We start from the raw sequence: 26612 nt of genomic DNA on the forward strand, positions 1-26612 counted from the left end.
CAATCAGGTAATTAAAAATCATTAAATCAGAATAGTTTGTGTTGCAAGAGACCATTAAATGTTGTCTAGTCCAACTCTCCTGCAATGAAGAGGGACACAAATAGCTCCATCTGGATGCTCAGAGCCTGGCCCAGCCAAATGCACAAGAGTAAATAGCAAATTAGGAGACCTGGAAGTCAAATTTAACACACTCAGTATTAATCCATTGACATCCAAGTATGCAGGAGGTGACTTACCCAGGGCAGCCAAAGCTCACATCTCATCTGCAAATAAAATCAAGCATATTAGCCACTAGAATTCACACTGGCAACTAAAGTAAAAGTGTTAAAACTCTTTACTATGAACAGTTGTCCATACAGCAATTGAATATTGGCAAGGTAGAAAAATAACAGTGAGGAGAAATTTTAAGTATCTGTTAGAGAGTAAGAGATTGAAGGTGAGCAAATGTAATAGAGTAATCCATTTATTCACTGCTGAATAATATTTTTCATGTAAAGGACCAATGAAAATAACCTAAGCAATAGCAAAGGAAGACTGGTCCTTCATCATTAATTTTTTGTGAGCCTTGCATCAGCAGATTCACTGCTGCTTTTTTTTTTGAGTGTTTTGAATGTTATGGAAGGGATGGATGCTCATCTCACTGTACAGCTAGCCAATCTCACCTCATAATGTAGAGTGAAGCAAAACTAGTGTGAGGCAAGAATGAACTTTTCTGGTTATTAATCTCCCATCTCCTTTCCACATAGTCATTTTCACTCTGCATAGTGAAAGCAATGCATGACAACGTGAGAACTGAGCCTGAGTCCTCACACAACCACTGAGCAACAGAGCCCTTCACCTGATCTGAGGGTACAACCCACAGAAGGTCTTTCACTTATCTTTTGAATGCTTTTTTCCTCTGAGTCAGATATTAGCACCACAATTTTGGAAAATACTGCCAGGAAAGAATTACTAGTATGGCACCAGAGACACGGCTCCCTTGGAAAGACATCACTGCAGCTATATTCAGGCATCCTCCACTGAACTACACCATCCAGCAGTTGTGTATAAATTCTTTTATGCTGATTCAGATAACCACTTACTCTAACTTTAATGTATTTCATTTTGTTTCATTGTAATTTTATTTTTTATTTCTTTTTTACTACCATGGTTTGTTTTCAATTCAAGATATTTATGTTCAGTTAATTTATTTTCTTGTGAAATCAAGAGTCAACTGTAGCAGAATTAGCTAATGGATGAGGGATGTTTATGCTGTTCAGTGCTAACACAGTTTGGAGTTAATACAAGAGGAGTTTATGCAGGTGTCTATCACCATAACTGTGGTGTAAAAGCTGCTTTTTGATTTTAGATAAAGCAAACAGCAAAACACCTAGATCTTTATCTGGAGCTCTGGAATCTGGAAAGCTTAATAAAAAGAGGAAATTCCCTCATTAAATTCCACTGTTTTAGTTTTACTGCATTATTCTAAACCAAATTCTACAATCTCTCCTCAAGACCCAATTATTCCTTTTTACAGACTCTTCCATCTAAACAGCAAAAATGCGTAAGTTCTCTTACATTTTTGATGGTGGGGAGATAAAAGTGAATTTGATGTCCCTCTACAGCTGACAGTCATGTAAACCAAAATCTCAACTCCACATTTTGCCTGCAACATTTTTCTTCACCTTTGGAGAGTACCTTCTACCAATTTTCTACAGATGCACTTGGGAGATACTAAGAAGAAACAACAGCAAGTTCATCTCAGCTTAGGGAAAAAGAAGCAGAGAAGTGATACGCCTGCAGGACCAGGAGAAATCCCTCTTTCCACAAGGAAGAGCTTTATGCATTTCACAGCCCTTGATGGAAGACACACACATGGGAGCAGAAGAAAACATTGAAACTACTGCTTTATCCTGCCTCCTGGGCTGATGGGTGAAACTACTGCCAGTTTAACATGGACTCAGATTCCAGAAAATATCTTGGAAGAAAGGGTAGCAGAGATTTCCATCAACTGTCCCCATTTCAGGTAAACATTTCTTTAACCAAGTGACCATTTCACTTGAAGAAGGAGCTCCAATATATAGATTGCAGGGGAGAGATTTTGTTCCCTTGCTTTCAGACAGAAGTAGAAAAATCAGAGATGTGAAAAAATACAAAAACTTTTATGAACTATGATGTGGTTCATAAACATTAAATTTCATTTTACCCAACACAAGTGGGAAGCAACAGGAAGAACTGAGTTTATTAGCTGTTAATTTTCGCTATTAGCATAACCCTGTGAAAAAGGCAGCATGGTCTCAGGGTGCATCAGGTGAATTATTCCCAGGATGAAGCAGTAATATCATGGTAGAGAGGGCTGGGAGAGCTTGCTGTGAAATACAGAGGATGGTGAATTCTGTTGAGTTGAAGCTTCAGGAGAACAGGATCACTGCTTGCTAGTTAATGCATCAGTCTGCTTAATAATACAAAGGAGAAAACATTCCAGCTAAAGAGCAAGCTGAAAAGGAAACAGGAGGAAAAAGGAAAAAACGAAATCAAGTGGTATAAATTAGTCATACATAGATTTCCCATGTAAATTAAAAAGTCTTTAAACAACAGAGAATTGCATGAATCATGGAGTCAGGAAACCTCAATTATATCAGTAAGCAATTAGTTAAGTTTTTGAAAAGGAATAAGGAAAACGCAGAAGAGATGGGGGACCTAAAAACCAGAAGTTCCCTGACTGTAGAATTTCTATATCTCTACCTGGCCTACTTCCCTTAGTCAAACAATAAGAGCCTCCCATGGGTAGAAATCACATCTTTAACCAGGAAGGCAGAAAAGAATGAAAATGTAATGAATCTGAAGCACCAAAAAGTTCAAGTTGCTGGTGAAGCAGCAGCAGCAATAAGTTTGTAAAAGATCCTGTGTTCCCAGCAATTCAGTGCCTATGTAGTGAGGCAGCTAATGAAACAGGAATGGGAGTGCTGTACTCATGAGTCACTCTGTTTGGAAACCTTTACGTGCTAAAAAAAAAAAAAAAAGAAAAAAAAAAAAAGAAAAAGAAAGGAGGAAAAAAAAACACGCCATGTGTTAGAAGTATCTTAGCCAAACATGTTCTTTCTCTTAAGCATACAACAAAACACAACTGTCCTCACGGTAAATATCCTCCGTTTTATTACTTTAGATCACTTTTCAGTGCTGTAATCATGTCATTAGGTTTGCAATTGGCTCCAAAAGAAGCAGCCATCTAAATATAAACTTTTTGATTCCCAGTCCACTATGTCTGTGTTACTTTAGGAGGACAACCAGAATTCAGAGGGTCTGAGCCTACCAGTGACATTGATGGGAGTAGGCTCAATACTCCTTGTCAGTGTCATGCCTAAGGAGACTAATATTCTTCTCCACATTGCAGTTTGTAACACATTCAGGCAGTTCTAATCTTTTTCTATGAACTGAGTTAGAGATCTGCAGCAGAAAAAGAGAATATAGCAAGTCTATGTGAACAGCTGATGTACCACCAGCATTTCGATTGGTAACATTAGTTACTGGTATCAACCAATATTTTCTTTTGCATCCTACAGAAGGTAAGAGAAAATAAAATTAATTATTTTGCTTTTTATTATAGAGGAATTTAAATAGTAGACCACTGAAATCATTCTTAAACAAGTCTTTATAGGATCACTACTGCTACTCCTAGGATCATATTGCTTCTTAACCTTTACTCTAAGATTTTGTACCTTACTGTGCAATATCCTTGAGGATAACAGCTCAGAAGCTTGGTATCAGCCTGTTACAGATAGAACAGAGACATAGCATGGGAATTCCAGTTGTTTTGTTTTCATAAGTTTTTGCAATATGTAATGGTTTATTTTCACTACCTCTGGAGCCAGGAAAGTTGCATCTGTCATGAGTAACTTCTGCAAAAAATATGATGGTAGAGACTGAAGAATAACAAAAATGCTTTCACACTGAGAGGCCTCTCCCTATAATAACAGCATTCATCAATAATTGTAATAGCAAGTGGCAGCAAGAATTAAGTGTCCTTAAACTACCTTTGTGCCTCTACACAGTTACACTGCCCCATCCTATAAAAAATTCTAGAGATTCCCACATGATAAGACAGGTCTGGGCCAAATAGATGGAAGCAGTAGGAAGACCATCTCCCAGGTGGTTCAGATAGATATCTAGACCAAAAAGCAAACAAACAAACAAACAAACAAAAACCAACTGGAACCTGCCCATAGAGCAGATCAGTGCGGCATGATCATGTTTAACTCCTCTTTTAGAGCTTTAGTACAGAAAATCAACCTCATATATTAGCTACTTCTGCTTTGTGAACAGAGCTCATAGATGCCTTAGCTTTTACACATGAGTTTGTCAGACAACTAACAGAGTTCTTAAAAAAATTACGCAGTGCTTTAAAGTAAAATATTTTAGCAGCCTTGAAAAATGGATGGAAGTAGATGTTACCACCAGCTCCATCCCACCAGAGCTGTGTCCCCTAAGGAGTGCCAGCTCTGGAGATGCTGCTTCTTCATGTTTGGGACTTCCTCAGCATGTATTTAGCTACCTCCACATAAAGCAAAACTTTTACAGACAGAAATGATTGATGTCTGTTCTTCTACGGCCTTCACCTCCCTGTTTCTGGGTTAAAGTGAGGGCTCCACAGGGTTGAGTTCCTCCAAAAAATCACAATAAAATCATGTCTCTTACCACATGGAGTAGGACCTACTCTATGAAGAAGCCACTTACCATGCCTGGGGGACTGCAAGCCAAAAGTCACCCACCCAAGTGCCCCTTCTCTTTTGGGATGCTTTAGGAGTTCAACAGAAGCATTTTGCTGCTCAGCCTCCTAGAGCTGTGGTTTTTGCCATGGGATATCTAACTTTCTCCACGTACCCTGCAGAGTCTTGCTAACTCCCATCTCAAAGCACAGCTATGTACAGGGGAAAAAACAGCCCAGCACAGAGGAGAGGCGGTGGGGACAGCAGAAAGAGGCAGCCCCAAGCTGGGCTGGGAGCAGCTGGGAGGGAGCCAGATGGGCAATGAAAGGGGCACAGCCAGCTCCTCAAAAAAATAGGCTTTTAATTGTAGGGCATGTTGTAAGACACCCATGACATAAAGTTGAATTATTTTCATTTTTGCTCAAACAGCAAAAATGTAAATGCTGCTGTTTGCACAGAGAATTTTTTTTTTTTTTTTTTTTTAAAGTTGTTGTTGCAAGGCAGCACTTAAAAGGAAGCTAATATTAATCATCTCCACGTAAGGCAAGTTTAAAGTAACACATCAGCCATTTACTGGGAGCAGCTGATGGGCAGTGGCCTGTTGTGCTGGCTGGTGTTTCTTCTGAGCGGGTATCAAATGGGTCCACGTGGCAGGAACAGAAGAGAGCTCCAGATGGGAGAGCAGTTCCATCTTTTGCAAAGTAAATCTGCTGTTTGAGGCTATATTATATGACTGAAATTTTATACATATGACTTTGTTGGAGCTGAGATCTCTCCCTTTGAAAATGTGCTACAATAATAATTGCATTTACCAGTTGCCAGTCCTTCTCGCAAAACATTTTTTTTTTTGTTCCGATTGTGAAATTAATTGTCTCTAGCTAATGTAATTAAAAACAAACACTTCTGATTTCAGAGGAGGGAAAGGGGAGAGAAAGAAAAAAAAAAAAAAAAAAAAAACAATAACAAAACCAAAAACACACAACTGCAGTCCTGGTTTTCTATTGACAACAAGAAAGCTCTGCCATCCCTGAACTGTTTAATTATTGAAATGAACTGTAACAGTACACTGGATTGTTGCCGAGGTCAGCGAGCAGTGCTGGATGTCAAGAGGAAAGCAGCAGCTCTGAGAGCCCTGCAATGCCCCAGGCTCCGTCTGAAAGCCCACACACTTTTTCTCAGGCATTCAGCCCCAGATAGGTAGCCTGATAGCACGGCCGATTTGCTGGTGTTACAGAAGTCCGACGGTGCTTGCTTGTTTTAAGACAAGCCAAACTATGCTCTGGTGACCACCGTGACGCTGTGATTCCCATGCCCTATCGCATTCCTCTTTCTCAGATCCCAGGCATTTTTTTTTTCCCCTACGTGCAGTCCAGGATGTAGACAAATGAATTCCAAGTGACCTATGTGGGGGTGGACTCTTTGGAAACAAACAACAAAAATAAGATATCTCCTGTCCTCACTTTTTCATTTGCTTGTTCCCTGGATACAGTTTGTTCGTGGCAATGAAACACACATTGTGTCTCTGGAGTGAGATCCAGCAGCAACATCTTTACCACCCCCTTTTTTTTTTTTTCCTCCCTTTTCCCTTTTTCTATTCTTTTCCTATTTCAGTCCTTACAAAAGGAATCTTGTTTTACGTTATCTGCTCCTTTAGATGCCAGGTTGCCCTTTAAAGCGTATCATATCAAGGATTTCTATTGATATAAATGCTTTTTTTTTTTTTTTTCCTAGACAAGTTCAAGAAACTGCAAGTTTTGAAAAAATGCATGTGCATATCTGCACTGGCAGCAGGATCTGCTTGCAAATAATCACTGTGTATCCAGGGAAAGGGAAAAAACTACTTTTGAAACTTTTGACGTGGAGAAAATTCTGTAGATAGAAAAACTGCTAGAAAGAAATAAAACTGCAGTTGGGGGAACAGACAATAAACATTTCAGATTGCTTTATGGCTCACTATTACAGGCAACTATCTTGCTTAAGTAGGCATAACATTTTTCACAGTATATATTTAAGGTTTTATTATGGTTTGGATGAACAGCAGGAAACCATCGCTCTTGAAGGGAGGGGAGAAATAATTTTTGCCAGCCCAGTGGTCTGGCAGGTAGCAAAAGGTACTTTGTAAAAAGGACATGGGTATGTGATTCAGTGTGGTCTGAGCAATGCCCTGCGTGGTGTCCAGCCATGCGGGCTGCTTGCAGTGGAGGATGCATGCATGGGAGTGATGAAATAGAATGGACCCTGGGGACCAGCACCACTCATACTGGGTTAGTTGCACTGAGGCTTTTACTGGGGCACCAATGGAGAACACAGCCTTACAAACAGCCTAACGTTAGGGGCAAGCATCGGAGCATTTGGGGCCACTGCAGGCTCCTCTGGAGCAGCACTCCAGGACAGTAAGTTACGCAGAGACATCCACCTCCAGGCTGCCAAATCCTGACAGCTCAAAACAATGGAACAAAGAGTAACGGGAAAAGAACAGTCCACACCAACTCATCCAGCATTGTCCTGGATTCCCTTCGGCTTGCTTACAATGAGTGACGTCCTTCGGTCTGGGGTGCACCGCTTCTGCCAGGATCGACCCCAGCCCATGCCCCAAACTTGGGAACCATGCCACAGCCAACAGCGACCCATGTATAAGTCATTATGCAAGACTAATTGAAGTCACTTGATTTTCATCATTATTATTCCCCACGGAGCAACAGCTTACCCCTCTCCCCAGTTTACTTCTGCCTCCATTTATCCCACCGTGACCACCAGTAATCCAGACCCTTCAGAGCACAGGATGGGGACAAAACCTTCCAACAAGCAGAGTTTCCCTGGCAAAGCCAGGCAGAGCCATGAGGAGCTAATCTCTGTGTACGTTACATGAACTGAAGTAATTTAGCAGCTTATTCCCCTAGGTAGCCAGTGACCACTGTATGTCCCTGCTATTTAATTTGGCAGTTAACCTTCTGAGGACTAGTAGTCATTTTAGATTAACCTTTGTATCTTAAAAATTAGTAAGCAATTTCCTTCAGGATATTATTATTTGTTTTTTAATTGTTAATTTTTCCACCTATTTCCAATGGTCATCTCATCTCCCACATTTTTTGCCCTTTTTAATGCATCACTTTGTGGATCAGAGTTGGTGGAGGGTAGAGGGACAGATTGCTAAGAAATTAGAAAAGATTTTAAAAGAAGTAAGACGAAGCATTTGTGCCATAGTTTACAATTATAATAAAATAAATCTAGAAACCATTTCATGTATGAGAGCATGTATATTAGAAAAAAATATTCCTTTCTATAATGGATAACCATCTTAGGAACAGTAGAATGTGAGTAATTTGTCAGTTTTTCTTTTAATTAAAACTGTGAATATAGTTCATGCACTGTTTGATTCAGCATCAGCATTTTGGATGGGGGCTAAAACTGATTTCCTCTTAAATCTGTGGGTTTCTCAGGACAACTAGTGAAGTGTGCCTTAATATTAAGCTCTTGAACCCAAGAGAGGTTGGCTTGTTCCAAGACCAGTAAATCAACAGATATTGGAGTAATAGCTCTAATAAGGCTCAAGACTTCTATCACTTCTGTAAATGCTCTTTTTATCAAAACAGCATCCATTTTTCCTCTCAGACAACCTGTTTTAATTCATTGCATCATTACCAAGCTGGTCCACTGTAAAATGAATTAAAATCATGCTAGTTAGAATGGATTCATTCTAGGTATTTTTCTCAATGCAATCCATGGAACATATAATTTTTATTTTTATGTATTTATTTATTTATTTTTGACAAGCAAGAAATCTGCCTGACTTAACTCTGAATCATATTTTTTTATCGTTGCTACCTTGAATTTTCCTTGGGCGATAATTTAAACCAGTGTGAATTGAGGGTGGTTTATTCCCACCTTGCAGTGGGCAGGCACACGATACCCATGCCCATTCCAGAACCGTATCATCCAAAATGCAATACTGGTGTAAGTGTCCAAGTGGGGAGGAACAGTGTGTTCCTTCTGCAGAAATGTGAATGCATGAATGTTTTTTTGTTGTTTTTTTTTTTGCTAAGAAGAGGATGAGCACAGAATATTGTATGGGTTGCATATCAAAGTTTGCATCCCTCTGATTCTGCTCATCTCCCACATTTCCCTCACCATAGTTTCACCATTTAGGGGGCAGAACTCATTGTTACGGTTCCAGGAAACTCTCATCCCTTGCAGTACTCAGCTTTAAGTTTTAGATCCTGTTACCTTGCCTGTTTTCATAAATACCCACAGCACTCAATAAAATTAAAACATCAATGAACAAAACAGATCCATATGAAGTTTTCCCCACAGATTAGGAAAGGAGAGAAAGAACATCTGGTGGAGGAGTGTTGTGTTGCTAAATATGTTCACGTCCCATTCTGATAGGTGAGTATAGCCGTCATCTAACTTATCTGTAATGTACCTGAATGCTCCTTGGATCAAAGCCTGGGGGATGCAAAGGAAAAGGCTGAAGACTGAAAAAGTGCAGCCAAAAAAAAAAAAAATAATAAAAAAAGGAAACGTTCAAATGTATACTGTAAGCACCATGATAGTCCCCTTTGTGAGAAAGAGCTCTTACTTGATTCCCTGGGAATTACTTGAAGACAAACATGGTGAGAATTACTTTGGAGAGAATTTGAGAGGAAACACACCATGAGTAAGAGGAGCAGATGCATCTTGAGAGTTCAGAATTCTTCCTGTGTCTAACTTTATATGCCCTTTCCACAATCTTCCACTAATTCTTCTACACTGATAGTCTATAGAACTTAATTACGCAAAGTTTTTAAAAAATCCTTATATAAAATGCATAATGCCTGATATCTGAGTCACAAGCACAGTTAATGTAATCTAACACATATTGCGGGAACCTACTGCACACAGATATTACCAATTAGCACATGATTTTAACAATCAACATTCATGCAATTAATAGAACACTTCATATTCCTTCTAATTTTGAGCTCTGCATGAGCATATGTTATCATGACGGAATGTGGGATCATTTATTTATACTGGAAGCAAGGCTCCACACAGAAAGCTGAGATGCTGAAAGTTAGCTTAGAAGGGAAAAGGGTTCAGTTTTGCATTGAGAAATAAATACTTGCAGTCTGATTTTTGAAAGTCGAGCTACATACTTACCTTCTTCATGATTCTAAACTTCTGAAGGGGAAACTGTGCTCTGATTGCAGCCAGGGAGCACAACCAGCAGTGAATCAACAAGCAAGTGAACACTTCTCCCTAGGAGTGGACAGCACAATGTCATCAAGATCCATGAGAAAGAAATAACCATGTTGTCATGTTGTATTACTTAGATATTTTTGCATTTAAAGATTATAGTAGCTGAACATCTTGTTTTCTTTAGTATGTTTTTTGTCATATTTTACTGTGATTAGGGGGGAATTATTAATCTTATATGCCAGATGAAGAACAAAGGTATAATGAGATTAAGTCACATCCCCAGAGTATTTAGGCACCCATTCCCATCAAATTCCACAGGATTAAGGCGTTTAATACCTTTAGGGTCTGGTCCCATCTCCTTACCTCACTGCAGAGGAAGCAGTGAGCTGAATCCCTGTTCCTAGAGCCCTGGTAATTGCCAGCCTACCTGACTTGTCTGCTTGTTCTGGGGTGCTAACATAAGCAAAAAGCAATAAAAACTTACTTTAATTACTGAAATCATAGATGCATTACTAGCTCATTAGGGAGAAAAGCTGTTTAGTACAGAGGTGGTTTTTTTTTTTTTACACGTAGGTTGGAAAGAATCACAGTGCTGTTGCTGCTGCATTCCCAGTCTGTCACCATGAAAAACTTCAAAACACAGAGGTTGCACGAGTCTTCCCTCCAGAATATCCTCATATCTGCAGCTTCTTGCAGAAAAGTCCCCCATGTTCCCCACGAGTGAAAACATTCATGCAGGCTTCACACCCAGCAGCTCACCCTGCGAGCTTCAACCAAGGTTATGCCAAGGCCACACCATGCCTTGCTGACCTGCACCTCATTTAGGAAGCTGCCTGCTCTAATCTGCCTTTCTAAAAGTCTTGAAAAATCCAACAAGAGTGACATACAGCCCTCTTCCACTTGCAGGTGATGCATCTGACAGCAGAAGTGACCACACTGCTTGCTCCTCACCTGTCCAATGGGCAAGTGATAGCATTGAGCCCAAAGCCCTTTGGCTTTTGCTTCAGGAACTGCTCTAAACCTCTGCCTCAGGAGGCTGTTGCCGCGGGGAATTTTCCTCCAGCAGCGGGAACCAAAGCAGCTGCAAGAGCTGCAGATGTAGACTCTAAATCATCGTGTCTTTCCCTCTTTCAGGACAAGCTCCTGAGAGAATTTGGTTTACCACACATCTGACGTGCGTTTATGTGTTGAGGAATGGGAGTAACGCAATGATTCTCAGGGCATAACTATTGTGAAAAACATCAGAGGAGTTTTCATCTCCCTCTTTGCTTTTCCCACCCCCCTCAAGGTAGCATTCCCACAGCATCACCTTTGGGCTAGCTGCTGTTCCAAACTAAAACATACCATGGTAATCTATAAGTGGCCAAAGAAATGAGAGATTTCACCTGTGGCTGCAGTGTTCTTACACTTATCTCAAGGGCTTTTCAACTAAATTTAGGTAAGCAAGGAGGAAAGGGTTCTGAACATCAGTATCCAGTGTCTCGACTGTATGCCTTGAAACAGATGTGCCGGGAAGGCAGTCTCAATTTCCTTGTGGAAATTGAGAGGATACACAGCAGTAAAAAAATAAGAGAGGGGGAAAAAGAAAGAAAACCTTCATGTCTCAAACTCAGTTTGCCTGAGGTAACTTCAGTCCAGGTAATAGAGCCTCACTGGTGTCCCTGGCAGAGGGGGAAACTAAGGGTAAAGGCTTTCATGCTGACTAAATATCAAGAGATACTCCTTTTTTTGTTGTTGTTGTTGCTGATATCAATAGTAAATATCCATTTTTTTTAACCATTATTTTTACTGAAGGCTTTACTGCACAAAGAATCCAGGGGGAACAGAAAATCATATAATTGTGCAGGTTGGGGAATTCTCTAAAAATACGTAACCATGACACCCTTGTCATTGCCAATCAAGTAATCTTGGAAAAAAAAGTACAATAATTAGCCTTTGAGAAGAGCATAAAGCTAATTAAAAATGACAACTTAGTCATCTCCGCAAACAGCACAGAACCAGTCAATAGTTCTAAGCTCAGTGTGATGCAATACCTTCACCTGCCAAAGGGGCCTTTCTTCAAGTGCATCAAAAGAAACTACTGTCATAGGATAACATTTTTCCTTTGTTCTAAAATTTGGATTTGCTTCATCTACCATACGGTACATCTTTTGGTTCTGCGTGTGTGCGCGTGTTTTACTGTCTTCTACTAAGACTTTTGCCACCTATCAGTAATTTTTATAATCTAAATGACATTTAGGAGCATACAAAGTCATATAAAACAAGACTATAAAATGTGAAGCATGAGCATATGCATTGTCTGAAAGACTTACAAGTTACAATTAATAACTTCATCCTCGTAACAAAGTTTGTTCTTCAAGACTTCCTAAAAAATAGCCAAAATCAAAAAGAAACTCCCCATCCTTCATTTATGCAAATATTTGGGGCTTCTGCACTCCCACAGATGTTAATAGCAATGTCTTAATTAATATTTTGGGAACAAGAGTGAATATTACTTCTTCTATTGGCATAAAAAATGCTTGAGGAGGACACATTTTCAGAAAGTTATCACAGTTGCTAACACTTTTCTGTACAGATATCTTGCCGGTATAGAAGACAACAAATGCCTAGCCTTCCAAATCCTAAGGTTCTAAGTTTTTTCTAACATATAGTGCTAATGCATATAATTACATATATTTGCTGCAGCCAGTAGTCCATGCTACCTTATTGCTTAAAGCCCATCTGCATTGAAGGATTAAGGTGTGCTAACCTGTGGTGTGCACAGACATCTTAGCCTCCATGAACTCTTGGTGCAAATCCTGAGCACATACCCACTGGCTTAGGTTCCAAAAGAGCCAGCCAGTCCTGCCATGCTTTGGTCAAGTCCAAAGACCGGTGTCAGCAGATTCAGCTGCGTGCTGCTGGTACTTCATCCCACTAAAGCAGTACTTTCAACCACACAGAGGAAATGCAGGTTTGATCCTCAGAATAGGAACTGATGGGCAGAGGAAAAGAAGTTTTGATCAGATTTTCCCTGCTAGTGTTTGACTATAGTTTAAGTTCCAGCTTGCTAGAACAGAATAATGATTTAGGGAAGCCCTTAGGCTGCAGAAACACAATGCATTGGAAACAACCTGCAAAACAGAATGATAGTGACTCAGAGCAAGAGCTGAAAACTTAAGCTCCTTTGACTTACCGGACGTAAGAGGACATGAGTTGGTAAAATAGTTACAGATGTGTATCTACACCAAATAAAAAGACCTTGCAGCCATACAGAAAGAAATGTATCTGCTTGTGCTGCACTGCTTCCACTCCTATGAATGCTTGAAGCAAAAATAAAATGTTTGCTTATATTTTGAACAAATGTTGGATAAAACAAAATTCTGAGCAATGTTGAACCAGATAAGGACCTTGATCCTGCTCTGTAATGAATCGTAAGGCGCAGTTCAGAGAAGCCAGCTCTGACTTAGGAAACCAAGTCTCCCTAAGCTTCCTCTGCAGTCGGAGGGGATCATCCATCTTCAGCTGTTGCAAAGAGGCATCGTTCTATTCAAGTACATGGAAACAGACCAACATACACAGGCTGACTATCCCAGGCTGCTATCCCAAATGTACAGACCTGCACTTCTTAATATGTAATTCTTTACATGCCAAATGTAACGGCATTGGAGAATCTTTCTGAGCTTCGATTTGCAATCTTCTCATTGAAAACATTTCCATTGTCAAATGGGTCTTTTAACTGAGGTCTGCATTTGGTGCAATTTTGAATAATTCTATGGTGTTTTTTTTCAATTCTCTGTTTATTTTAAAGAAGATTTTATATATATTAAACAAGTTTTTACAGCTCCTCAAGGAATCAGCCTTTTCAATAAACTTACCGGACAAGCAGGTGGTTTGGTCTCTGGTTTTCTTTGGTGCTATAGAGCATAGGGAAGATAAGCAAAGTGTTGTTTTCTCTTCCTTTTTTTTGCTTTCCCCAAGCAAAAATTAAATTTTTACAGGAATGAAGCAGTGATCTACAACACCTGCAAAGAGAAAGCGTCTACTTGATCTTTTGACATTACACTTGTTTCTGAAGGAAAGGTGGGAGTGGAAATAAGCTATCTTGTGTAGTAAAGAGAGGAGAAAAGAGTAAAATCTCCACTTGTTCTTGTACCTCTCACCAGACCTACAGACCTTACACTTAATTCCAAGTTTAACCTGGACAAATAAATGGAAAAAAATACACTGTGAGGAACAAGCCTACACTGGCAGTAGAGCGGGTTTGATGACCTAATAGTTCTTTTTCCGTCCCTGATTTCTTTGATACTATTTATAAAAGGGAAGCAAAAATGATGGGCCACTCCAAATAAATTGTTAGCATAAACAAAGAGCAAGCATCAAAATTGGCAAATGCCTCTTTAAGACTTGTGTGGCTCGTGGAGCCAGGGAAAAGACTAATAACGCACCTCTCTGAAGGTCCCGGGCTATGTTTATTTCCCATATTTATTTAAAAGAAAATCAAAATACTTTTAAGCAAGTCAGCTGGTTCCAAATTTAGGAACAATTGAACAAAGAGGAATCTGCTAATTCCAGATGGAGTGCATATAGTCCCTTGGCACTTATTACTTACCAAATGTTTCAGAAAGCAAACACATGACCTAAAGGATTTTGTGAGTGTGGGGTCCTCAAAAAAGCTCTTAACAAGTCATGTCTTTCCAACCATATTTACTTTACCCACACACAAAAACCCACTTAGTTTTCTCATTTTTTTGAGGTGGGAGGGGGGGGAATAGAGTTTGAGGATGTGGGGGGGGGGGGGGGGTAGAAGAGCAGACAATGCTCCCTTTAAAGACTATTTATGTACAATCCAGTTATTCCACAAGGCCAGGGGCTCTGTAGGTGTCTTCTTTGAAAGGCTTCAGCTGTGGAGCATCTGCTCCCCGTGCACGAAGGCCACCTTTCCCTGCACCGTGGCTGGTGGAGGTGTTAGCTAATGCAGGAGCCCTCCCATGCTGCGGTGTGGGAAACAGGCACCCACAGCCAGCTCCTTGTCTCAGAGAGCCAGCACAGGTTTTGTTTGATTTTTCTTACATCTGGTCCTTTTCATGCACCCAGTCGTATCCCGACATCCTGCAAATGGATGCTATAGGAAACTGAGTCCGATAAACACAATTAGGAATTATTTTTTTTAGTGAGTATTGCGTTTCATTATTATAATTGTTTCATCCCCAAATTAAATACTTTGGGGGAAGTATAAATTAGAAAAAAAAATAGAAAAAAAAAAAGAATTTGAAACAGTTTTGCCCAAAATAAAATAATCCTGTGGAGGTACTTCCCTTTGCAGCAGTGATCCAGCCCCATGAGAACACCAAACCTTCCCATCTTCTGCTGTCCATATGGGAGCATTTCCTACAAAGGGTCTGTCCTCTTTAGCTGGTGGGACAAGCCCCTCCCCACCAAAGGGGCAGAAACCAAGAGACCAGGCTGTGAAATAAAAATTGGGCTTAATTAATGTTTTCTATTTCTATTATTAGTTTTAACATTAGGACAGTATGGATAACATACTAATTTATATATATATATATATATATATATATATATATATATATATATATATATGCTAAAAAAATGCCAACCCCCCCCCCCAAGAAAACAAAACAAAAAAAAAAACCAAATTAAAAAAAATGAATTGAGTTTAAGAGATATCTAAAAAAGATTTTTCACTGTATTAAAAATGGAGAAATATAATTTAGTTACAGGTTTTGTGTGAGATCTATTTCTTTAAGGCTTCTCTTTTTTTTTTTAATAGAATCACAAGAGTTGGAAAAGACCACTGAAATCATCCATTCCTACTGTTAACCCATAAATAGCTAAAGGAAGGTAGGAGGCAAATGGATGAGGTCAGGCTCAGCTCTTCTTGGTGGTGCATAGTGATAGGACAAGCACTAATGGCCTCTGTGGTTGGACTTGATGATCTTGAAAGTCTGTTCCAACCTGAGAAATGCTATGTTTCTATGATTCCAATATTTGAACATAGGAAGTTCCACACCAACATGTGGCAGAACTTATTTACAGTAAAGGAGATGGAGCACTGGAACAGGCTGCCCAGAGAGACTGTGGAGTCTCCTATGGAGATACTCAAGACTCGGCTGGATGCCTTCCTGTGCGACCTATTGTAGGGATGTTGGTCTCAAAAGTCTCCTAAGGTCCCTTCCAACCTCTGTCGTTCTGTGATTACATTAAATTACGTGATTACACATGAAATTTAGTTACACAGTTTGAATAAGGTCTCTTTCCTTAAGGCTTATCTTTTTCAATTTTTTTTTCCATAGAATCATAAAGGTTGGAAAAGACCACCAAGATCATCTCATCCAACTGTTAAACCCATTGACCCATTCTCTTTTCACTCTTGTTTTAAAACTGTTTTTAAACTTCTCTTGTTTTAAAAACCCTCATTTACTCTGTAACCTTCTTACCAGGACCTGAATAGATGTCATATTTTCACAACGGTGGACTCAGACCAGAAAGAACCTGAGGACAAACGAGCTTATTTCAGTGCAAGAGCCAGCCCCACATGGGCTGCCCACCGATAGAAATGTGTCTACCCAAACCACGCTACCACAATCCCCAAAGTTTTTTGCACCGCCACTATTTCTCTGCAAATCCTTAAGCTGCACCAGCTGACTCCACCAAAAAAATTATTTTACATTTTTTAACTGAAATGCTTTTTGTTTTTATTTTAATGAATCCCCTAACTCCGAGTTTAATTAAACTCATGTTTTTTAATTAATTATCAACAAATGCAAATAAGGGAAACTACACAAACATGCATTCACCGTTCACAGATAGATACAGTTGTTGTTTTTTTTAATCCTCAAGAGTCAGGATTTGAAAATCTTTAAGTCTTGAGGGTCACAGCCCCCAAATTATTTTCAGTTGGGGATTTATGAGAGTATCTTCCTAGTGAATGGCAGGGAGCTCAATTGCTTAAAGGAACATAAAGCAAACTGCAGTTTCATTAGCTTAACCGAGTTGTTCTAGTTAAACAACGGTACAAGTCAGCAGAATTAAGCTTCTGTGTAAGTTATTAGAAGAGAAGCGTAGAATGTAGGAACTTCTTCATCAGAATTGTGTACAGTTAATAGTCCTAAATGCTGACAAATGCAAATGCAGGCATATTAAGTACTCTCTCTGGTTATCCAAGTTCAGCTACAACAGAAATCCTAAAAGGAGGAAAGCAGAGTTCAAGCAACAAACCCCAAGCTCTAAAAGCCAGGAAACACAAATTTAAGGCATGGAATATGCTCATGCTTAATGCTTGGAAATTGCAAGCACCTCAAGGCAGTGCTCTCCTGGTACTTGCAGTGGCTGCCAGTGCCTGAGGACATTTCACAGGGGGGTTACCTTCTTTCCTGTATAAGAATCATTTTCAGCATGAAATATTTCAAAATCTCATGAAATATTACTCTGAAGAGCTTCTCTGATGACTTTTTAAACTTAAAATGCCATAAAAGCAGCCTGTCCTGTTTCCAGAGCTAATACATAGGATTATTTAAATTGCTACAGCGAGAAGCCAGGAATCTTTGTTTCTGTTCCCTTCTAGGCCTGACATGGATGAATTTGGCCATGTCCACTCATCCCATTTAGATCTCAGAGCCCCAGAATGACTTCAGTTCACATACAGTGTTCTCCAGCTTGCTTAACCCTGAGCTGGACGATGAGTTCTGACCTTGCTGGAACACGGCCCAGAGCCCAGCTCAGAATCCCATGCTTGGCACCAGGCACAGCCAGCAAAAAGCCCCTGGGCACTGTGCTTTCACCTAAAAGCAGCAGGTAAATCTGGTTTTCCTGCAAGGCAAAATAATTTCTTGTGTGCAGCAAAGCCACGTACCTATGGAAACTGTGTTCAGCAACATATCCTTCATGTTTCCATTTCTTTTTATTTATATGAAATGATATTCACAGTTCGTATGTCTATACCCATAGACTCTATGTCAGTCACTTCTACTTATCCCCATCCCATCCTCCTCCCCAGAATATCAGGCAGATATCTCCGCCATTTACTATGGAGCAGGTCGAGTGTTTTTTTAACACCAAAGTATCTGCACTTCCTTAAAAGGCTTTATTGCCCCACAGGATGCAATGTGTGAATGCATTCGTTCTTCGTGCTTCTTTCCCCACCAAGATTAAAAATAATATCTTAGAGGCATGCCTATGTCATACAGCTTTGGGGCAAGTGGGAATTTTTCTGACTCTATGTCCCCTCTGCATCCCCAGATGAAAAATGGGAATCAGTCACCCTTAATGAACTTATGCAAAAAATGTAATTATGTTAAGCTTATCTAACTGACATATTTTGAGGAGGTTAACTGAAAGATGTCAGATGTGCAAAGTTATTTGTTGTGTTTAAAGATACTTGTGCTCTCATCCTTGGGAAAATTCTTCACGTTCCCTGTCCTGCTGCACTTAGCAATGATCCTATCTTGATTGTGTTCCAGTTACTCCGTGTCAAAAATAATCAGGAAGAGGAATGATAAAGCGCGAGAGCATTCTGGGGAAGGCTGCACTCCCAGAGACACCTCCTTCCCCTGCTTGCCCAGAACACATGCAAAGCAAAACAAAACAAAACAACAAGAAGAGATCTGTGTCCACCCACCTCCTGAGCAGTACGATGGTCTGAGCACAAGAGGATGGAGTGCACAGAGCGTTGCTCCAGGCACACAGAACCTGGGCTCCCACCCAGCCGGGCCTCAGTGAGGTGGGATTTTCCTTCCTTAAGAAATATTGCAAACAGAAGATTCCCATGTTTGAAAGGTCAGAGGAAAAAATATAATGCACTCATGAAGAGACAACCTCATTAATCCTGTTGTTCTTGGCCCAGTCAATAGAAGAAACATAAATGCTGTCAGCACTGCGCCGCTAGATAAAGGATAGAAAGTGGGAATGAAATGTTTTACTGCGAGGACTGTTCTGATGGTTTGAGAACATTTCTGGAAATAACCTGAGCTGAGAAAATGTTTCCTAGGAGGAATACATGCTGTGGGAAACTGGGTGGAAGATAAAGTTTGGTCAGTGACCTTCTCACTATCCTCTAATCACACAGCACGCTGCTCAAAGAGAGAAAAGGGGAAAAGAAAGGGATATTGTGCAGGCAGAGATGCTGTACCTTCCTGGCACTACATGAAGTGAAGTGGAAAACACAGTGGTATCATAAATCTCTATTTCATGCTCTCGGATACTGTAGTGAAATAATAATCGACTGTAGCTTGTGGGGAAAAAAAAAGCATTACTTTTGGTTTAGGGCACTATAAGAGCACAAAACGCAATACACCTTCAGTGAGCATAAAAACAAATGACAAAGTTGCCAAAAGAGGAGCATGCCTTTCCATCTGCATAACATTAGAAATGGAGAGAGAGCATCACACCTCCCCAAAAACAGCAGTGGCAGAAGGGATCTCTTCCATACAGGTGGCTCCAGGAGCCATCCGTGGCCAAAAGCTCTGCTTAAATACACACATGAGTGCATCAGCAGCGTTTGGATGCTGTCTGTGTGCAGAGTGAGTAAATATTAGCATACGTGGGTACTCTTGGGAAGATTAGGAAGCCATCAAATACAGCTATCCACAGCGTTCTGCACACTGAGAGAGCATTAGAAAACTCCTTACTTTGGCTATTTGCAGGGAATATCACTTTGCTTTTCTTTCTTTCTTTTTTTCTTTCTTTCTTTTTCCCTTCTCTCTTTTCCCTTAAAAAAAATAATAATAATAAAAATTAAAAAATCCTGCAATTAGTCTGTCTAAAAAGCAGTCATTTCAGGACTGGTGCTACAGAAATGCCAAGACTGTTCTGATTTCTGTATCAAGCCTTTGAAAAACACAGCACAGTCCTCTTGAAGCAGCACCACTGCGGTAAAGCCACAGTACAGAAGTTGGGTAAATATTTTTCTTGTGCTCATCAGTAGCTGGCTGTTGACAAACATCCTCCTAGAGTGGTAATGCAGGATAATGCTGTCATTACCGGGGGATAAACACTGCGGTTGCAGCACGTCTCCATTGCTCTCTCAAAATAGAGGGCATGCAGAGAATTATACAAGATCTCCCAAATATTTCACCAATCAGCACTGAAATAATTGCAGAAGTGACTGGTGAGGTAGTTCAGAGAAAAGGCAGGATGAGTCAAACTGCTCAAAGTAGAGATAAACCTTTCCATTTTCATTTTTATTTATCTTTTTTAGATGTTCTTAGAGAAAAAAGGAAATGGACTGGACAGAGCAAGATTTCTGTCTGCCTTCTTCACTTGCTGGTTGCCTATCAGACATGAAACAGAACGGGTGCAATAAGCTATTCTCTTATTTTTCTTCCATCCATCTGGAAACAAGAACTACCAGAAGTCTGACAAGGAAGCCTGATCTCCAGCCAGATTTCTAGAACTGTTAATAGGAGTTCCTTATTCAAAAGTCACCTTCAGAACTTTTGAGTTTCTTTTCCTGATAGTTCACATGTCTCATCATTGACCACAATTATTTCTGGAAAGGGACCAAAACGTGTCCCTCAGGATTCTCCTGCTACCATATATAATGAAATATACAGCTCTGTAGAAATGTACCTATATATCATGCATCTACATGATAATGCTGGTTACTAGAGATGAGATTAATAATAAAACCTTTTGAAAAGATGACAGTAACATAGGAACAACAGGAATATTTCACTCATGGGCTTTGCTCAGAAGAGTTTGATATTGAGAGTATTTCTTCTGCTTAAGAATCTTTCTGGATGCCAACCAGGGAGGTCTCACAGATACCCTAGTGATGGGGAACATCACTGTAACTCATGCGTGGCTTGATGAGTTGGAAGGGACCTTTAAAGGCCATCTAGTCTGACTTCCCTGCAATGAACAGTAGAAACAGCTCAGTCAGGGTGCTCAGAACCTGGTCCAGCTGGACTTTGAAATTCTCCATGGATGGAGCACACATGGAGGGGTATCCATGGTTGGGGCACCCACAGACTTGCCTGGGGATGATGTTCCCAATCCCTCAGAAGCAGGAGATGGTGATTCAGACAGAACTTGCTGTTACAGTAGGAGCTCAGAAAAAACCAGCAAAGACCACAGAGGCTCAGACAGATCTCTACAACCAGGGCATTCATTCCATCCCTTCTACTGGGTGAACTTCAGGACCAGGTGGGACCTACTGAGGTTCCGAGCAATGCCACATCACAGCACCAGCAGAATTTTCCTTCTCCATTTTGTACAGTGCAACTTAATGGCCCTATCGACATCTTCTGTGATATACGTCCTATGATCAGTGCAATTACTGCATGTCATCACCACTGTAAATTTACCCAGCCTGAAACCATTTTAAACTTAAACTGCATACTTAAGAACTACTATCCACCTCCTCTTTGTAAATTAGCTATATGATTTATCTGTGGGAACCATTTCAAAAAGTATACATTCAGAAATACATATACCACATGATGTCTTTTCCATATGGCATCTCATAATTATTTTGCTGTGTGTGAACATGATGAAAACAGTTTCATAATTCTCTAAGGGTTAGGGTAAATTATTTCAATTAGACATATTTCAGAGCAAACATTACCTTAGGGTTTATTAATAATAGTACCTGAGAAGGAACAGCTGCCTTTTAAGCAGTGAGAGCTGTCAGCTTCTCACTGCCCCCCCTGTAGCACCCCTTTTGTGACTCTAAAAAAAATGGCAGATTTTCTCATGCTTTACCTAAACAGAGAACTTGGCAGCAGAGACCTGGTTGTAATCCTCAGCAAGGGAGCTGGTGGGTGGATTTTTTCCCTATAAACTCTTGTATAAACCACACCAGTCTCCTGGTATTTATTTTGTGTAATGTTGGAAATCATACACAGATCCAACAGGCCATGTAAAAGAGTTTTGTAACTTCCTGAAATCCTTTCAGACGAAATCTTTTCTCCAACAGTGGTCCCAGGTCATGGGGATATCATCACCAGTTTTTAAGGGCAAGGTTCCTCAGCCATTTGTAAGAGCAGAACTTTGAAACTAGGCAATGAAAATCTAAATTAGATCAGCTAATTATTAGAAATTGCTAATGGAATTATTAAAAAGGAAATTAGGTTGTTGAGGTATACAGACCATTTTGTAAGCACTGAGCTTACAAGCAGCCTGTGTGACAATTTTTAGTGCCCCATTCCTCATCTAGCTGTTTTTATGTATTAATACTGTGGTATGGCATGCACCGATTTTGAACTACAGCTTCTGTGGTTACACCTTCCTGCAGTTAATACTATTATGTTTAAAGGCAAATGCTTAAGAATCACTTAGGTGTATTCCACTCCCTAAAAACGTGAAGCTGAAGTGTGCTGAGAATCAATTCCTCTCTCTCCTCACCCTACTCTGCTTGCAGGGGTGAGGAAACTGACCTTAAATACACAGTCATTACAGCTGGGTTGAAGAAAGGGACAGAGTCTTTAGGGTGATAAATAATACAGATACAACTGTGGAGAGGGCTGGTGTGACTGACTCCTCGCTCCAAACTGTGGGCTGGAATAAAATCTGCCATGGAGCTGTAGGTCTGAGTGGGAAGTAGGGAATTAGCTCCCACCAGATCTGCTTATCCATGAGCACGCATGAAGGAGAGCTGGAGGCACCCCGTATGGACTAAAAAAAACTGAGAGCCCTCTAATAATGTCTGTGAAAGCATTTTAGAATAAATATGCTGAGAAATCAATCCATCAGGTGTGGGTGCTCCACCCCTGGAACTGGTTCCATTGGATGGAAATTTGGGCAAACTGACCTAGTGAGAATTATCCCTGTCCATGGGAAGGGGTTGGAATTAGATGGCCTTTAAGATCCCTTCCCATCCAACCCTTCTATCATTCTATGACTGTCAGTCTTTGAATCCTGCAGTCCTTGGGTAGCTATGAACTGAGATGGAGCAGGCGTCTAATTTATATCGTGTATTGCTGCCATCACCTATAGATACATATTTACTTTTATATAAATAGCAAAAAAGGTACAGAGGGAATATCCATCCATACATAACTGTTGGTATAATAAACACATACACTGCCTATGTTGCTTGAAAGCTAATACCAGGATATCTAAACTGCTTAGCTATCACCAGGCCAAACACGAGAATTACACTACATCATTATCACACTTAAATCTTTGCATCTTCGCTACAAGAGGCAAAAAAAGCCTTTTTAAAGAGAAAAATTGATTGGTAGAAGGCGTTCAAGCTATAAAGTATTTCCTTTTGGTTCAGGTCCTAGTATTTCTGCCTGGCTCAGCTTCAGGCAGCTCTATAACTCTGCTGAATGATTTCCAAAGGGCCTCTTGCCCGTATCTTTGTGCAAGAACACTCACACTTAGCCATGAAATTGCCACAAGAGAAACTGTTTGCTTCCCTGTCTTCTATGGCGTTTTGATTTCCCTGGGACTTCCCAAAGAGGAGCTTTGCATGGTCCCAGCTCCACAGAGACATTTAGTATTGGGTGCCACCAGCTGAAAACCCAGGACTTTTTCTCTCACCCACTTGCTCTGCTCCTGTGCATAAAAACCCAAAGGAAGAGAATGAGAACCCAGAGCCTCTGATCCCTTTAATATTTTGAAAAAACAAGCCAGTTTTTTCACATTGGGTCTACTATTTCATTTGGAGAAAAACATATTCTCAGTGGTGGAAGCATCTAATCTCTTTCTGCATGTCATGCAAGGAAAGGACTGCTATGATAAGACCTCTAAACTGTCCTCTCTGCTTAATCTCATTATTTATTATTTTCCCCATAACTAGACAAACATAATTACAGTTCATATGGTTTTACACTTTTCAAAATACCACACTTTGCTGAGTTCAATTCTTTGAACAAGTGTACTGAAGAAATGATGCTTACATGTTGGTTCTCTCTGCCAGACCTTTCCTTCCTTAACCATTTGCAAATCCATTGGCTCATTTCAATCCAATTCAACAGAGATAGAAGCCCTGGAGATAATTAAATTCCTGTAACTTCTGCTAATATTGGCAGCTGGAGACAGGTAGGAGATTAAAAGGAGTGCCTCTGCTGCAGGAAGACTACAACATGAGGCTCTATGGCACCATTTATCTTGGTTTGGTCACAGCCAATAGGTACATGTGGGGTTCTGCACAGCACCCAGCCTCTCATACAAGCAGCAGCTCAGGGAAAATGGAGGCATCATTTGTAGGATGCATGAGGGGATGGGAAGTAGTGCAAGAAGGTGAAAAGCTAGTCAGGAGAGAGTCAGGAGATGGAGGACCCAAATTCAAAGGAAATGAAGCTTCAGTAATTCTATGTCTGAGGGAAAAATGTTTATGCTGTTGTCCTTATTTCCACAATGTCTTATTCTCAAAGCACTGTTTTAGTCATTTTCTACATTGCAATACATTGAGAGCAACCAAACTGACAGGACTGCTGATATCGAGCGTGAAGAATTTTTTATCCAGTTCTACACCCAAGCACAACATCTTGTCAACTGCCTACTGCTTTTGAACCTTGAAGATTACAGCAGCAATGCAGCAAGGGCTTATATCACCATTCATCTGTACTGTATCTTCTTGCATACTGCAGGGCTCATGCTCATATCTGTTTACAGTAACACTGCACAAATAAATCACGTGTACACTCCTGTTCAACAATTATGCAATATTCTCTATTGGCAATGGGACTAGAGTGGGAGTTAAGAGACAGACTTCTATCTGGTAGTAAAAGGTTGTGGGTCTACAGAAAGTTGTGTGTTTTCTTCCTCCCCTCTGTCCATTTTTCCTCTTCCACACTTTGCCTCATTTATTAGTTCAAACTTTTAGTTTGAACTAAAGGAAAGCCCTATTTTCACCAGATATTTGCATGAGGGAGCCCTTTCTTAGTTGAAGTCCAGATGGCCTATAGCAAAGTAGGTAATAACAAGACTCACACATTGGCTTTCTTATATCTGTATGACAACATCACCATTGAAATGGGAATACTTGACTATGCTGTAAGAATACATTTTCACTTGTATGTTTAGCTGTAACAGGCCCACTAACATACAAACACAAGAACTTAAAAGTGCCTCCATGAGAATTAATGGACAGTCCAACAAAGATCAGATTTGTCTTCTGCCAAGAAATTAATAATCTTAAAGCATCAGAGATTTTGCCATGCCTGCCTAGTTTTGAGTGCCATGTCCAGTCAGTGAACACATTTACCCTACTCCAAGAGAGAGACCAGACTTCTCCCAAATGTTGTCTACCACCCACAAGCCTGTCTCAAGCCCATCCACAAAGTTCCTTTGCTTTTTGAAGAAAAGAGATTTTCCTTGATAAAGGTGATTATCAGGCATTAAAGGCTAATCTTAGGTTTACTAATTCACAATTTTATCATATTTCTTAACTAGTCAAAAGCAAATCCCTCTTGCTCATACCTTGTTATGTTAATATTGCATGCTACCACCACTGGTATTTAATCATTGATCAGGAAAAAAAAAATCTGAAGCAGAGATATTAACATGAGCCAAGGTGGTAAGGTCATGCACTTCAACATGTTTTTCAGGTTATTTTATTTAATCCCAACGGGCTTTTATTTTGTGTGTCAATTTGTATAATAAAGTTGTTTTATGAGATTTAGCTTGCTCATATGTTGTTAGTGCACTTAATTAAACTCAGAAATGCTTAATCCCTTCTAGGGCCCTGATTCTATCCTGAAACAGTGTTGTGTGGGCCCTTATTGAGAGAAAGTCCATGTAATTTGACACAAATTACAAAGGACTCCCTGAAGTGATTCCTTGTATGTTGGATGAAGGGAAGAAGAATGATGTGGATGAGCATCAGCTGTTGAACTTATCCATTTTGAAGGGAAGGACTGTAAGAAACACTTGGACCCAGTTCTAACACCCATGCAGTCTGGAGGCATGGCTTGATTTGGTTCCATCTGTACCCAAAAGCAGGGATAAATAATACATGAAGGGCTGCAGCTGCCTCCTGATTAAACACTGACCTACCAGCCCTCTGCCACAACGTGAGCCCGCACACCTCCAGATTCATGGCAAATCCCCATAACTATAAGGTTTGACTCTGCCCTCAAATACAACCAAACTACAAACACCCAAGATGTATCTTTTCCTGCCCATTCTGCAGTAGTTTTCTTACCTTCACCATCTCCAGATGTTGCTCCACAAGGTACATAGTAAGACGTGAAGCAGTCCCATTTCCAGCCCTCTCGTTTGTCTAATCCACTGGTCACTACATTTCCCAGTAAAGGTGCTGACATTTGTTTGAGGCTATGACTGAATCAGACCTGTGAGGTATAAATAACAATTACTAGTAAGTAATTTCTCTTAGAAGAAATAACTGTAAGCAATTTTCCCAACATTTCTTGGTTATGCTCAGATTTCTACAGTGCAGTGACTCATATAAAACAAGCCCAATTATTTTAGTATTAGGCGCACTAGAAATATTCAAACAATCATCAAGATAGCATGACTACCTAAGAAAGGCTGAAAGGGTGGCATAGTCAGGATTGAGATCTGATGTTCCACTTCAGCTAAATATTAGGTAAAAGGTAAGACACGTATTAGAGTTGTTCCACACCTGAAAACATGGATTATTGTTGGGAATCACTTAATCACTAAAGGTTTATTGTAGTGTGGCCATCAAAATCAGACAGCAAACTCTTACAAACTCAGCCTTCATTAACATAGTTCCATTTTTTTAACAAACGCAGCAAAAAAATGTGGAAAATAACACGACGAAAATTAAGCAGAATGTTCTTATTTTCACAGAAAGATTTGGTTTTAGCTTTTGGG

The 26612-nt window shown here is 40.1% G+C and overlaps 2 long non-coding RNA genes across 7 annotated transcripts in view; both read right to left on the bottom strand.

The window, feature by feature from the left end:
• Positions 1-235: 235 nt before the first annotated feature.
• LOC125696831 (uncharacterized) lies at positions 236-14588 on the bottom strand. Of its 2 annotated transcripts, none has more exons than XR_007378565.1 (4): positions 13721-14588; positions 12674-12837; positions 9825-9923; positions 236-263 (listed from the first exon to the last, which is right to left on the bottom strand). It is a non-coding gene; the product is annotated as an uncharacterized LOC125696831 (long non-coding RNA). The 2 variants fall into 2 exon arrangements; XR_007378564.1 differs by having other exon boundaries at positions 12613-12837.
• Positions 14589-15086: 498 nt separating this feature from the next.
• The window catches only part of LOC125696830 (uncharacterized), a 35809-nt gene continuing 24283 nt past the window's right edge, over positions 15087-26612 (bottom strand). For 4 of the 5 annotated variants that reach the window (XR_007378560.1, XR_007378562.1, XR_007378559.1 and 1 more), the window contains 2 exons: positions 25957-26104; positions 15087-15308 (listed from right to left, as the gene is read on the bottom strand). This is a non-coding gene — a long non-coding RNA (uncharacterized LOC125696830). Of the gene's footprint in view, positions 15309-16300; positions 16356-25956; positions 26105-26612 lie in introns of those variants that run through there. The other variant, XR_007378563.1, reaches the window with a different exon arrangement.

This window comes from Lagopus muta, chromosome 8 (assembly GCF_023343835.1).
Source record: "Lagopus muta isolate bLagMut1 chromosome 8, bLagMut1 primary, whole genome shotgun sequence".
In the NCBI taxonomy this organism is placed as follows: Eukaryota; Metazoa; Chordata; class Aves; order Galliformes; family Phasianidae; genus Lagopus; species Lagopus muta.